The sequence below is a fragment of the Halichoerus grypus genome, chromosome 3 (assembly GCF_964656455.1).
Source record: "Halichoerus grypus chromosome 3, mHalGry1.hap1.1, whole genome shotgun sequence".
NCBI classification, from domain to species: Eukaryota; Metazoa; Chordata; class Mammalia; order Carnivora; family Phocidae; genus Halichoerus; species Halichoerus grypus.
Window position 1 is genome coordinate 193,935,163 of NC_135714.1, and position 13,970 is coordinate 193,949,132.

The following is a 13,970-nucleotide window of genomic DNA, read 5'->3' on the forward strand; positions in this document are numbered from 1 at the left end:
TAGTGATTGAGTTCTGCAGTTATTTCAGCGGTGAGTTAATATTCTTATGTAGTATCATTCCAAAGACTCCACACCAATTCCCGTTTTAATCAATAAGCAATATCTGGTAGTTTCTTCAGCTATTTAAAGTGCTTACATCCAAAAATTAAGAATGAACTTTGAGAGCTCTGCTTCTGGTAATGGCCAAATAGCTCCTATCAGATCACATATATTAAAAAAAAAAAAAAAAAAAAAGGCGCTGGGGAGCAAGCAAAAGAAGGCAAATTCTTGAGGGAAGTCAACACTTGGAAGAATGAGGTGGCACTTCAGGAGTTTCCTATTTTTATGGCTTTTAGCCTGCAGCATCCAGTCATGGAGGATGACCTAAACTTAGAAACTTGCAGGCATATTGGCTTGATGAACCAGAGAATGGAGTCCAGGGCAGCCACAGTGTGGTGTAAGGCCTAAAATTGACATACTGCCTTGACATCTGGTAAAATTAGGAGTGTCTTGACTAACCTGAGTCCAAGTTCCCTTCCCCACCCTGCTCCTGTGGATAGGGTCCCCTAGCCAAATAGCCCTCCTTGTCTTGGGGACCACATATATTTCCTCCTTGTCCCTGCAAACTTACGGAATTATTCAAACAAACCAATCACATCTTCCCATGGGAAACAGGGGCTACCTCATCCCCTTTATATTACAAAACCTGCCTCCCATAGTGCCTGGTTATTTACTCCTAAGCTTAACTTCCACGTGGCCCTACATGGGGTTTGGTATCCTCCACTCAGACTGTGAGTATATGTGACTAGTAAACTGCTGTTCTTATCTGTCCAGTGCTGGGTGCCATGTGCTAGGTCATTCCCATACACATAGGGTGGGAATTCTTCCTTTCCCTTACCAATGAGATGAAGAGGCGATTAAACAATATTGGAAAATGGGGGAGAGAGATCCCAGAAAGGAGAGAACAAGAGAGAGGGAGGCTTAAAGTCTACAGAAACTCCCCAAATCTCTAGCTAACTCTTAGACTACACATGTGCAGGGTAGACTCCAAGCAGCCCAGATAAGGTTAAAAGAACTGCACTGAGTTAGAGTTTGAATTTAACCAAGGTAACTGCCTGCTGAAACAACAATTTAGAGAAACATAACAGAACCAAACATCTCTAAAGTACATCATTCACTATGTCATCATTCTTAGATACAGGATAGTATCTAAGATTACTAAACATGTGGAGAAATAAGAAAATGTGATCCAAAAGTCAGCCCATGGATATCAGCTCCAAAATGAACCAGAAGAATTGGGTATTTTAAAGCAGCTGTTAGAGGACTATGCTTCAAGGACTTAAGAGAAAATATACTCAAAATGAATGAAAATATAGGAAATCTCAGAAGAGGAAAGAAATTCAAGAAGAACAAAAAGGTAATTCTATAACTGAAAAAGTATATCTGAAATAAAATTTTCACTCAATAACCTTAAGATCATAGTATTTACAATCTAACTCACAGTTAAGTACTTTTAAAATTGTTTTGTTTATCCTTCCAGTTTCTTTCATCCGTGTACTTTTATTTTTACATAATTGAGCTGATAAGGTATATACTCCTTTGCATTGTTTATAATGGCTAAGTAATATTTCATCATATAAAAATACTATAATTACTTTATTATTTTTGCTCATTCAGGTTGTTTTTAGTTTTTCTCTCAAGATTGAGATGATCATCTATGTGCTTAATTATTTTTATGTATTTCGAATTATTTTCTTAATAGAGGCCCCTTTAAGCAGAATTAGTGCATAAAAGCTCTTGCTGCATATTGATAATCAGGCAGATACTGTCTTTCCCTTCCTTTCTTCCTTCCTTCTTCTGAATCATTCAGCAATATCCACAGTGGTAGGTGCTTTCCTTCTGTGCTTTGGAATCTTGGATTTTTCTCAAATCCCTCTTTCAGCTACAAAGTCCTTTGCACAAGACTGCCAGCTAACACACTGGGACATCTAGGTATTTTAATGGCAGCCCCACCTAGAGAAAGAGAGAGAAGCTCGAGATTCACATTCTATCCATCCTGCTTCCTAAACTCTTATCTCTTCCCAAGGATCTTTACTTTAACAGCAGAGATACGCATCAAAATTTAGAGGAACTAAATGTTACCAAGGCTCTACTTTGTGCAAATTATTTTGCATATTTCACCTTATTTAACCCTTACAGCAATTACATTAAGTTGGCCTTATCATCTTTGTTTTATAGATGTAGAAATTGACGTACAGCATTTAAAGATTTTTTTTTTTTTTTTGACAGAGAGAGAGTACAAGCAGGGGGAGCAGCAGAGGGAGAGGGAGAAGCAGGCTCTCCGCCAAACAGGGAGCCTGAAAGCAGGGAGCCCAATGCAGGGATGGATCCCAGGACCCCGGGGATCATGACCTGAGTCTAAGGCAGATGCTTAAACGACTGAGCCACCCAGACGCCCGAGGTACAGCACTTAAATAACTTGCCCAAGTTCATACATCAAATAGTAGACCCAAGATTTCAATTCAAGCTAGTCTAACTTCAGAGTTCTTTCTACTATACCACTCACTATTCCTTCCTATTTAAAGGAAAACTGTGAGCAAATGCCTAGTGGATTAAGTTCTTAAATAATTTTGTAGGGGAGGAAAAACTTTCCTCTACACTCTTAGGTTCATGTCTGGAGCCTGAGAATTAGATTTAAAAAGATTCACAGGAGAAAAGGCATAGAAATTTTATTTGATGTTAATATTTCAAATTTTTTATGTGCATGGTGGCCTTCATATAAAGTGAAGATCCAAAGAAATGTTAAACTCAGGGGGCTTATATACCACCTTAATCAAGGTAATGAATTGTGGAGAAGTGACAAAACAAAATAAAAGGGGTTTGGTGAATTGTGGGAAAGTAAATATATAGGGGAAACTACTGGAAGATAGGATTATTTAGTATGGTTTTGTTTATGCAGACTCATCTCAGTGCTATTTCCCTCTCCTGTGATAAAGGTTTTTCCCTTTCTGGTACAAGAGAAGGAGACACTTTCACAAAGGAAAATGTATGCCTTGCTTTGGGGCAGAACGGGGGAGAGTAAAGGGTTTTTCTTGTGTCTGCTGTTTCTCCATTGCCATCAGTTCAAAATAATCCTTATGCCAAAGTGGCATATTTTGGGGTGGCATATTCTGATCCTCTTCAATTTACCACTGCCATTTAACATGATTATATAAATAACTGAATCCAGCCTCCCTTTATTCTTTATTTTCCTCTATTACATTTTTTTCTCATGTTTAAGCCACTTATTCTTTCAGTTTTTCCTTTAGCCTTGGCTCCATCCCTGTGAAATTGAAATTTTAATTAGGTAGCATGAAATGATTTTCTAAGAAGATCGCTGTTATTTAATAAAAAGCATTGCTGATTTAGGTACAGTTTTTAAATTAAGAAAATTGAGCCAAATTGCATTCATTTCTGCCATAACAATAAGCATAGTTTGCTACAAAAGAACTTTTGAATACTACCAAAACACATAATATGTTCTTATTTGTGTAATAAATTGCTCAGGCGAATGTCATCCTGAGTCACCAAGATCATTGCTCAGGAAAGGAAGAGAGTAATCAAATTTCCAAAGCCCATGGAAACTAATCATGCTCACAAGTGAGACAATAGACTCATATATGATCATGTTTAACTTGTGGAGAAAATGTTTATCATTCAAGTGGAGAATCAAAAGGGGGAGGAATGCTGGATTATGGTACATTTATTTGGTCAGGACCTAGAAATTTTCACTGAACAGAATACTAAAAGGCACAAATGTTAAACGACAAAGCCATAGAGCACATGAGTCCTAAAGTTAGAAAGAAGGTTTTGAGGCCATCTTGGATGCCCTCCATTAGAATTATCTCCAGCAATTATTAGAAATGCATGCCTCCAGATCTCAGCCCAGTCCTACTAAATCAGAAATCTACAGATATGAGGCCCTGGAATCTGCTTTTTAAACAAGCTCCTCATGATTCTTTTACTCACTAAAGTAGAGAACCATAGACTTAGTGTCTGGTTCCCTGCCCAGGTGCCAGTCACTTGAAGAAGTATAGTCATCTTGTAGCCCAACATTTTTTATTTTTGTTTGTGGCTAAATGTTGGCAAATATTTTCCTTCGGGGTTTGCATTCTTGAAATGATCAGACATTTATAAATCCTTCTAAAAGATACAATTTAAAATGTTTTATTAAGGAGTGCTTTCCATCAAATTATATGACAAAGTTACAGACATGTATCTGATACCACCATAAACAAATTCAGAAAAAATATCTTCTTGGGGCGCCTGGTGGCTCATTCGGTTGGGCGTCTGCCTTTGGCTCAGGTCATGATCCCAGGGTCCTAGGATCAAGCCCCACATCAGGCTCCCTGCTCAGTGGGGAGCCTGCTTCTCCCTCTCCCTCTGCTGCTCACCCCCTGCTAGTGCTCTCTCTCTCTCTGTCAAATGAATAAATAAAATCTTAAAAAAATATATCTTCCTAATAAAATGATAAGAAATCAAAGCCCTTTACTTATCTCTTAGGGAAACATTTGAAATATTTGTAGACAAAATGATTTACCTCACAATAATATAGAAAGTAGGGTAATAGATGAAGTTATAGACAAAATATGATTGGCAATGAGCTGGTAGTTATTAAGCTGAGTGATGATTATATGGGAGTTCACTGTATTATTTTGTTTACTTCTATATATGTGTGATATATTCCATAATAAAAAATTGAGAGGAAAAAAAAGCTGCTTGCCCTAATGCTTTCGAATGGCTGCCTTACTATAAAATCTCTGGGGTTTGTTGCTGATTATTCTCTTGATTTTGCTAGTGGGAATTTTAGATATAACATTAAGCATATGCCGACTGTACATTAATTATAATTGTAAAGCTCAGTTAAACTTAATTTAAGAGACCCAGGGAATGTTTCCTATTGATAAGATTTTTTTTAATTAAAAATTTCCACAGTGTTCATTAACGGATGAATGGATAAAGAAAATGTGGTATGTACATACGAAGGAATATTATTTGGTCTTAAAAAGGAAGGAAAGTCTGACACATGCTACAACATGGGTAAACCTTGAAGACATTAGGCGAAGTGAAATAAGCCAGTTATAAAAGGACACATATTGTATGATTCCACTTATATGGGCTGCCTAGAGTAGTCAAATTCATAGAGACAGAAAATAGAGACAGAGTATGCTGGGGACTGGTGGTAGAAGGGATGAGGAGAACAAAATTCTGCAGATAAATGGTAGTGATAGTTGCCCAACAATGTGAATATACTTAATGCCACTGAATTGTACGCTTCAAAATGGTAAATTTTATGTTATGTGTATTTTATTTATCACAATAAAAAATACTGAGTGCCTACAGTGCCAGTCACTGATAAACAAGACAGTAAGGTGACTGGTCTCATAAAGCTTCCATTCTAGTGAAGGAAAGACACAATGACTAAGCAAAAGATAAATAATTGAGGTAATTATGAAGGAAATGAAGAGGGTGATTTTGTGATAGAGAACAACTGGGGGTAAGGAATACTCACTCTAGGTAGTGATATTTGAGATAAGACCTAAAGGATGAGAATGAACCTTTAAAGGCATTTTAGGAAAAAGATGCAGCAAGTATGAAGGTCCTGAAGAGGGGAAGGATTTGATGTGTTTGAGGAAGAGAAAAGAGGCCATGGTAATTGAAGAAGTAGAAAGAAGCCAGATCGTGCATGGTCTGGAATCTTTTGAGTTTGTGCAGGAAGAGATAATGATGGGTTAGATCGAGGGTTGGCAAACCTTTCTGTCAAGGACCAGATGATAAATAATGCAGGCTTTGCAGGCCTAGAGGGAAAAAATATATAAATACATTCCTACAGTGGCATTAGTAGGAGAAAAGTCTATAATGATGCCTATAATTTTAAGAAAGGAGTGGTCAGGTGCTGCCTGGTTGGATCACTCCGTTGGGCTCTGACTCCTGATTTCGGCTCAGGTCATGATCTCAGGGTTGTGAGATGGAGCCCCAAGTCAGGCTCACACTGGGTGTGGAACCTGCTTGGGATTCTCTCTCTCCCTCTCCTCCCCTCCCTCCTCTCCCCTCCCCCCTCCCTGCCCCTGTCAGGTGCTCTCTCCCTAAAAAAAAAAAAAAAAAGGGAAAAGAAAGGAGTGGCCAAAGTGACAATCCTTTTGTTCCACTTAGAAATGATCGTAGCAGCAACGCCTGGAGATCATGATCCTGGGGTCCTGGGATCGAGTCCTGTATCAGGCTCCCTGCTACAGAGAGCCTGCTTCTCCCTCTGCCTGCCGCTCACCCTGCTTGTGCTCTCTCTCTGACAAATAAATCAATGAAATCTTTAAAAAAAAAAATTAAAAAAAGAAATGATCGTAGCCTTACCTGAACTATCATCCATTGAAAAGTGGGACTAATAACAGAAAGATGGGCCTAAAGTGAGAAGAGAAAAACACAATGCTTATTTTAAAAAGGCCAACCTGGGTATTTGAGAGAGAATGTTATTGACCTAACCTATAGGCAAAATTGGAAGTAGGCAACTTTGCTTTTGATACCTATTAGCACCGTTCCATTCTTCACTAAATGTAAACTCCTAGGTGTTTGGCACATAGGATGCTGAATACATATTTATTGAGTAAGATGTTTATCTGCATTTTCCTTCTTTTTACTTATTCCCTAAGAAATCCGTGCCCTAATGCTGCCCCCTGGTGCCTCAAGCATCCTGTCATTGGACATTTCACCTAAACCTAAACCTTCCTGGGCAATGCTACTGGCTGGAAGCCAGCTTCTATGTTTGACTTGTGGTTTTCCTCCATCACAGGAGATGTTAAGGATGTTACAGGATCACAGTAGTATAGGTAGAATAAGCAAATTTTTCCTTCCTTTAAATTTCATACTCAATTTTTTTTAACCTCATCCAAGTTGGCCTACGACTCTTATTAAAAATCTCTACTGGGGGGCACCTGGGTGGCTCAGTCGGTTAAGTGTCTGCCTTCGGCTCAGGTCATGATCCCAGGGTCCTGGGATCGAGCCCCACATCGGGCTCCCTGCTCGGCGGGAAGCCTGCTTCTCCCTCTCCCACTCCCCCTGCTTGTGTTCCTTCTCTCGCTTTGTCTCTCTCTGTCAAATAAATAAATAAAATTCTTTAAAAAAAAAAAATTTCTACTGGGGCGCCTGGGTGGCTCAGTTGTTAGGCATCTGTCTTCGGCTCAGGTCGTGATCCCAGGGTCCTGGAATTGAGCCCCGCATCGGGCTCCCTGCTCCAAGGGGAGCTTGCTTCTCCCTCTCCCACTCCCCCTGCTGGTGTTCCCTCTGTCGCTGTCTCTCTCTCTGTCAAATAAATAAAATCTTTTAAAAAAAAAATCTCTACTATGTGAGAGGATAATAAAGTATGGTATGTGTTATATAATATGGCTACATACAAGAGTCGTCCCCCCATTTTAAAACTAAAAATTACTTTGTAGCCAAACATTCTTTTAAAATATAGTTCAATTTAGCTTTCCTTTCTTAAGATAAATCATTCTTTCTTTTTCATAAATGTTTAAAAGTCACAAGGCAAACACAATAAAATAAATAACTGGCTAAGTCAAAATTGGGATTTAATTTTTTAAAGGTAGTCTCAGTAGATTGACTTTAACTTAAGGTTATAAATCGATTTTAATTGATGTTACTTAGCATGAAAATGTATTGACAATGTTGAGTAGTAAAGCTATTAAAACCAGAACTCAAAGCAATATTAATAAAAATAGATTCCAGAACACAATTTTATATAAGACTTTGTAAAATCATTCCCTTATTGAGTGAAATGATCATATAAGCCCAGTAGTTACAAAATGATTGTGGACACGTGTTGGTTTCTTAATCTCTTATAGGCCTATTTGTGCATTAAAAAATATTTTTTCAAATAAAAATAGACTAAAATTTGCTTCTTTAGAAGAATCCTGTACTTATGTTTGTTCGTACAAATACTTGATCCCGGAGTGAATTTGAAATAGGTACCCACAGATTTCATTTTCAATTGGAATGGGACCATTTCTGTCCTTGTCCTTGATGCTTGTTAAGGTACAAAAAGCTTGCTCATATAAGAAAGAAGTTGAACATTGCTTGCCTATAAGAGGCAGTATACTTTTCTTTTGCAGAAATCCAGAACTTCTCTGGGGAAAGGTCAAGAGTCTCATCCAGAGGGTCCTCCTCAGGTGACAGTTTACAAAGAAGTTTTTCTTGTCTCTCAAAGTCAAGTCCTCAAGCTGAGCAGAAGATTGAGAGAAAGGATCCCTCACCCAGGTGGGTGCTCAGTGGCATTGAAAAGAAGGGAAGACACTGTTCCATTTGTCCTGCAGTGGGTTCTTCCAGGTGGCTTTCAATCAAACTGGAGACTTACTGATATCTTTCCTCACTCTTAAGGCCAAACAGCAGTGGAAACATTTCAAGGTTTTCCTTAATCAATGTGATTTTTCCAAAAATTCGGTTTCTTTTTAAACCCAAGAATCTTGCTACTTGAAGTCAACACATTCTCTCCAGGGCCTGGTGGATACTTGTCCAACTAGTTCGTGTGATGAAGTGTTTGCTGACATTCTTTATCTTCAGAGTACTCAGAAAAGCTGCCTTACTGTTTTCTCAGAAGTACTCCTGCAAGTCACCTTTGAGCGCAAACAACCAGGTCGAGAACTCTCCTTCTGCTAAGCCCCCGGATTTCTCTCCATACCAGATTTATGTGCTTTTGTCTGGGTTGTCAGTTTTGAGAACATACTCAAGTGAACTGGGCTTTGTTTAAAGGCAGTTTACTGTTTTTGCAAAATCACTCAAAACCTTGGGCATTTCATCTCTGTGTGTTTGTTATTTCAGCATCTCTCTGTGAAGACACAGTACCTTTCAAACAGCTGTGATTTGTAGCTAAGTTCTATTCCATTTTTTTGGAGCCACGGCTGTGTTTTTGAGTCGGGTGACAACGCACAAAGAGGCCAACTGGGATTGCCAAAACCCATTGGTAAGTAACTTTCACTGTTACTTTTTTTTTTTTAATATTTTATTTATTTATTTGATAGAGACACAGCGAGAGAGGGAACACAAGCAGGGGGAGTGGGAGAAGGAGAAGTAGGCCTCCCGCCGAGCAGGGAGCCCGATGCAGGGCTCAATCCCGGGACCCTGGGACCATGACCTGAGCTGAAGGCAGACACTCAACGACTGAGCCACCCAGGCGCCCCTCACTGTTACTTTTTTGTGTGTTCTCCATTTTACTAGTGTGGTGAAATGACTCAGAAAGTTGTAATAAGCCTTATTTAGAATTGTCCTTTGGGGTAAACCTAGAATGTTCTTCAGTGCCATATATCTTCCCCCCAAAATTGCTACATTGGGCCATCACACAAAAAGCAAACAAATACAAAACAGAAGGGCATAATAAAAAGAATAAAATAAATAAAGACTAAACAAGAAAATCACAAGCAAAAAAAAAATTAATAATTCACTTCTACCCTGCACAATGTACGTTTTGCCGTTTACATCAGCAAAGCAGCAGGGGTGGGCGGCTGAGTTGCAGGGCATCAAAACATTCCTTGTTTAGAAGGACATTCCATGGCGGTACTCTTAAGTGGTAGGCGTATTGGCTGCCGTCAGTCGGTGGCGTGCTGGGGAGCTGATGGATGTCAGCAGCCTACCGTCTTCCCCTCACCTCCCTGCCCTGCTGCGATAGTGCCTACTGATTATGGAATTATCAATGGACTCCCTTATCCGGTGTCAGAAACAGAGAATGGGTTCAATGAAATGAGAACCGTCCTCCCGGGCCCTGCCATAGGGGCTGAAAGACCTCTAGCGAAATTACTAGGACAGTCGATCATGGTAAGTGCTAACATTGCAGAGCCTCAAAGTTCAAACAAATGTGTTTCAGTCACAGGTTCTTGTACAACCCCCTGGTGACATCTTACAGAACGCAGGGCTCCCTGGCATTCCAGTTGAGAAATCACTCAAAGACAGTGCAGTTGGGGGGGAACTACTTTATTGATGGGAGTCAAGGAAGGGCTCTCTGGAGGTGCCTTAGGAATTGGGACCTGCAGAATATGAGCTAGCAGGCTTTGCATCGATCCGCATACCCCAATACCAGTCAATCCTAGAGACTCCAGTTTCTTTCAAAGTTTGATTTTATTCATTCCCTTTGTTGTTTGGTGATACTAGAAGACATTTAAGTGTGGGCTGAAATGAATTCAAAACCGTTTCGGATATATACAAGACTGTGTTCCTCTTTGTATATTGTTGACCTTCTATCCGAAGACATAGAAAAGCTCCAGCGTTTGGGAAAGACGGAAGATGTTACTGTACTTGTTTCTTTTTTTTTGCAGATGCTTTCTTATGTTGGGGGTGAGGGGGTGTTGGCGCTGCATCACAGAATTGAATTGGAGTACAGCAACCTAGCAGGGAAGCCAGACGCTGTGATCAGCCTGGATAGGGATATGAGAATGCTCCAGAATTGCTAATAGACCGGAAATTCTTCGTGTATGCAGTAGAAGAAAAAAATTAGGACAGAGTTTGTATTTTGTTGTCTCTGGCAAAAACCATCCAAGAGTTACTGATGAAAGAGTTAGTTTTAGGATAAAAAAAGAAAATCCTAAATATAGCCATATCCGTAGCTCTATACCAGTGTAATTAGTAAATATGCATGGATAGATGGATGGGTGACATTAACCATGTTGTTTCTAGTCAAGGCAAGCAATGGCTAACACCATTCCAAGTTAATTAATGCATGGGGATATTCCTGTCTTAGAAAAAGATTATTCATTTTCCTGTCTTTTAGTTTGGGAGAAGGTCACCAGACAAGGTTTAATAAATGTCTTCCCTTTTGAGCAGGGCCATTCCTGGTCTCATCTGCATTCTTGTCTGGTAATACCTCAACTCCTGCTTTCTTGGGTAGTTTATTTTTTATCATCATTTTAATAGTACTTGCTATGTACAAAGCAATGTAAGCACTCTACACAGTACCCCACTGACTATTTTTTGCTTTTATTGATATATTTTTGCTTATCCCTTTATTTTCAAACTTTCTGCATAATTTTGTTTTAGTCATGTCTCCTAAATGCTGCACAGAGTTATATTTTGCTTTGTGATTCAGTATGAAAACTGTTTTCTTTAAAAGGGTAAATTTATTCATTTACATTTTTTGATAAGATATATTTGGTGTTGGTTCTGTCCTATTTATTTTGTGCTTTCTATTTTTCTATCTCTTTCCAGATGATGCGTATGATCTATTTTCTATGTTTTGTATGTATGTGTTTCTTCTAATAGGTAGCAAGATTTGGGGTTTTTTTCCCAGAGTTAACCCTTATAACTTTATAGAATGCTCTTAATCTCTTACTTCTTTAGACAGTGTTTATTAGTTCCTTACTATTATATATACATTTGTATTAGTCAAGGTTCTCCAGAGAAGCAGAACAAATAGGATATAGAGGAAGAGAACCAATAGGAATATATATATATATATATATATATATATATATATATATATATATATATAAAATAAAGAAATTTATTGTAAGGAATTGGCTCACATGGTTTTGGAGGCTGAGAAGCCCCAGATCTGCAGTCAGCAAACCGGAAAGCCAGGAGAGTTCCTGGTACAGTTCTAATTCTTAGTCTGAAGATCTGAGAACCAGGAGAGTCAGTGGTATATGCCCCAATCCAAGTCTGATTCTAAAGGCAAAAGACTGATGTCCTAGCTCCAGGACAGTCAGGCAAAAACAGCAAATTCTCTCTTCCTCTAACTTTTTGTTCTATTCAGGTTTTCAATAGATTGGATGAAGCCCACCCACAGTGGGGAGAACCATCTGTTTTCTCAGTCTACCAATTCAGATATTATTCTCATCCAGAAACACCCTCACAGAGACAACTAAGACAGTGTTTTTTGGTTTTTTTTGGGGGGGGGGCCTAGGAAGGGGCAGAGGGAGAGGGAGAGAATCTTCAGCAGGCTCCACGCCCAGTGCAGAGCCTAACTCAGGGCTCAATCTCACAACCTTGAGATCATGACCTGAGCCAAAATCAAGAGTTAGATGCTCAATTGATTGAGCCACCCTAGCACCCCATCCAGAACAATGTTTAACCAAGTATTTGGTCACCCCATGGCCCAGGAAAGTTAACACATAAAATTAACCATCACACTACTTTATGTCCTATTCATAGGACATAAATTTAGCTGATTGTTGAGTATGTATACATTCCCAAATTTCACTGAGTATCTTTGTCACTGTTTACCTTTGAACACTTGGGGGGCGGGGGAAACATTATTTGATTTGCCAACTTTGGCGACCTTTGATCCCATCTATTAAAGATGAGGAAATTTGTATACTTATTACCACCTACCTTCTTACTCAGCTTCTGCCCCAACTTTTATTAATTATATCATTTCTATGTTATCAAACAATACAATATTTACTTTCTTTTCTATCACTTTAATCTTCAAGTTTACTTTAATCTTTTTTTTTTTTTTTAAAGATTTATTTATTTATTTGAGAGAGCGAGAATGAGAGAGAGAAAGAGTACATGAGAGGGGGGAGGGTCAGAGGGAGAAGCAGGCTCCTCGCCGAGCAGGGAGCCCGATGCGGGACTCGATCCCGGGACTCCAGGATCATGACCTGAGCCGAAGGCAGTTGCTCAACCAACTGAGCCACCCAGGCGCCCAAGTTTACTTTAATCTTTATTATACTGTTAAATAGAGTCAATGATCACTGCCAACCCTATGCCCTAGTTTTCCCGGTTATCTCTTCCTGGTTAAATTTTCCCCTAGTATATTACTTATGAAGGGCTCCTAGGGACAATATTCCTTGAGTTCTTGAATGTTAAAAATTGTCTTTTTCTTTTATGTCAGAATCTGTTTCCGTCTTATTTTATTTTATTTTATTTTTAGAGAGGGAGAGAGGGTGAGAGAGGGGATGGAGGGGCAGAAGGAGAGGAAGAGGGAGAATCTTAAATAGGCACCATGTCCAGAGCAGAGTCCAGTGCAGGGCCTGATCTCACAACCCTGAGATAATGACCTGAGCCAAAATCAAGGGTCGGATGCTTAACCAACTTTGGCCACCCTAGTCCCCCAAGGTCACCTTTCCTTCTTAATGTCTTCTAGTGCCGACTGCTGCTGTGAAGAAGTCTGAAGTCCCTCTGAGTTTTTTTTTATAAATGACTTAATCTTTTTGGTTGGACACCCAGAGGATTCTTTTTTAAACCTTTCAAGTCCAGTAAGTTTACTAGAATATATCTAAATATTTAGTATTAGGGATCAGTTTTTCCTGGAATGTAGTGTACTCTTTTGACATGTCAATTCCAGCTTTCTTTATCTCAAAAATATTGTCTTGAATTGTTATTATTTGTCCTGTTCAACTATTTGAACTTTCATTTTTGGGCATGCCGTTACGCTTACAGTGAATCTCCTTTCTCTGTTCTTCCCATCTATCATTCTCTCTCTAACCTTTTCTAACACTTTGTTTTCATTTCCTTCCACCCACTTTTATGCTCTCTAATCTCTGCTCCTGGGCCAGCAGCTGTGTCTGTTCTCCCTGTGCTTCTCTCAGTTTTGCTTTAAAAGGGTAAATTTATTCATTTATATTTTTTGATAATATATATTTGGTGTTGGTTCTGTCCTATTTATTTTGTGCTTTCTATTTTTCTATCTCTTTCAAGATGATGTGTATGATCTATTTTCTATGTTTTGTGTGTGTGTGTTTCTTTTTTTTTTTTTTAAGATTTTATTTATTTGACAGAGAGAGAGCACAAGCAGGGGGAGCAGGAGTGAGAGAGGGAGAAGCAGAGAAAGAATGGAACTCGATCCCAGGACCCTGGGATCATGACCTGAGCCAAAAGCAGACGCTTAACTGGCTGAGCCACCCAGGTGCCCTGAATGTGTTTCTTTTAATAGGTAGCAAGATTTGGGGCTTTTTTCCCCAGAGTTTACCCTTATAACTTTATAGTATGCTCTTAATCTCTTACTTCTTTAGACAGCATTTATTAGTTCTCTA

The 13,970-nt window shown here is 39.1% G+C and overlaps 1 long non-coding RNA gene across 1 annotated transcript; it reads left to right on the forward strand.

Annotated features, from left to right (window-relative positions):
- Positions 1-219: 219 nt before the first annotated feature.
- Positions 220-13,158, forward strand: LOC118522346 (uncharacterized). Its single transcript, XR_013446668.1, has 4 exons — positions 220-1,396; positions 8,121-8,265; positions 8,827-8,968; positions 13,082-13,158. It is a non-coding gene; the product is annotated as an uncharacterized LOC118522346 (long non-coding RNA).
- The last annotated feature ends 812 nt before the right edge of the window (positions 13,159-13,970 follow it).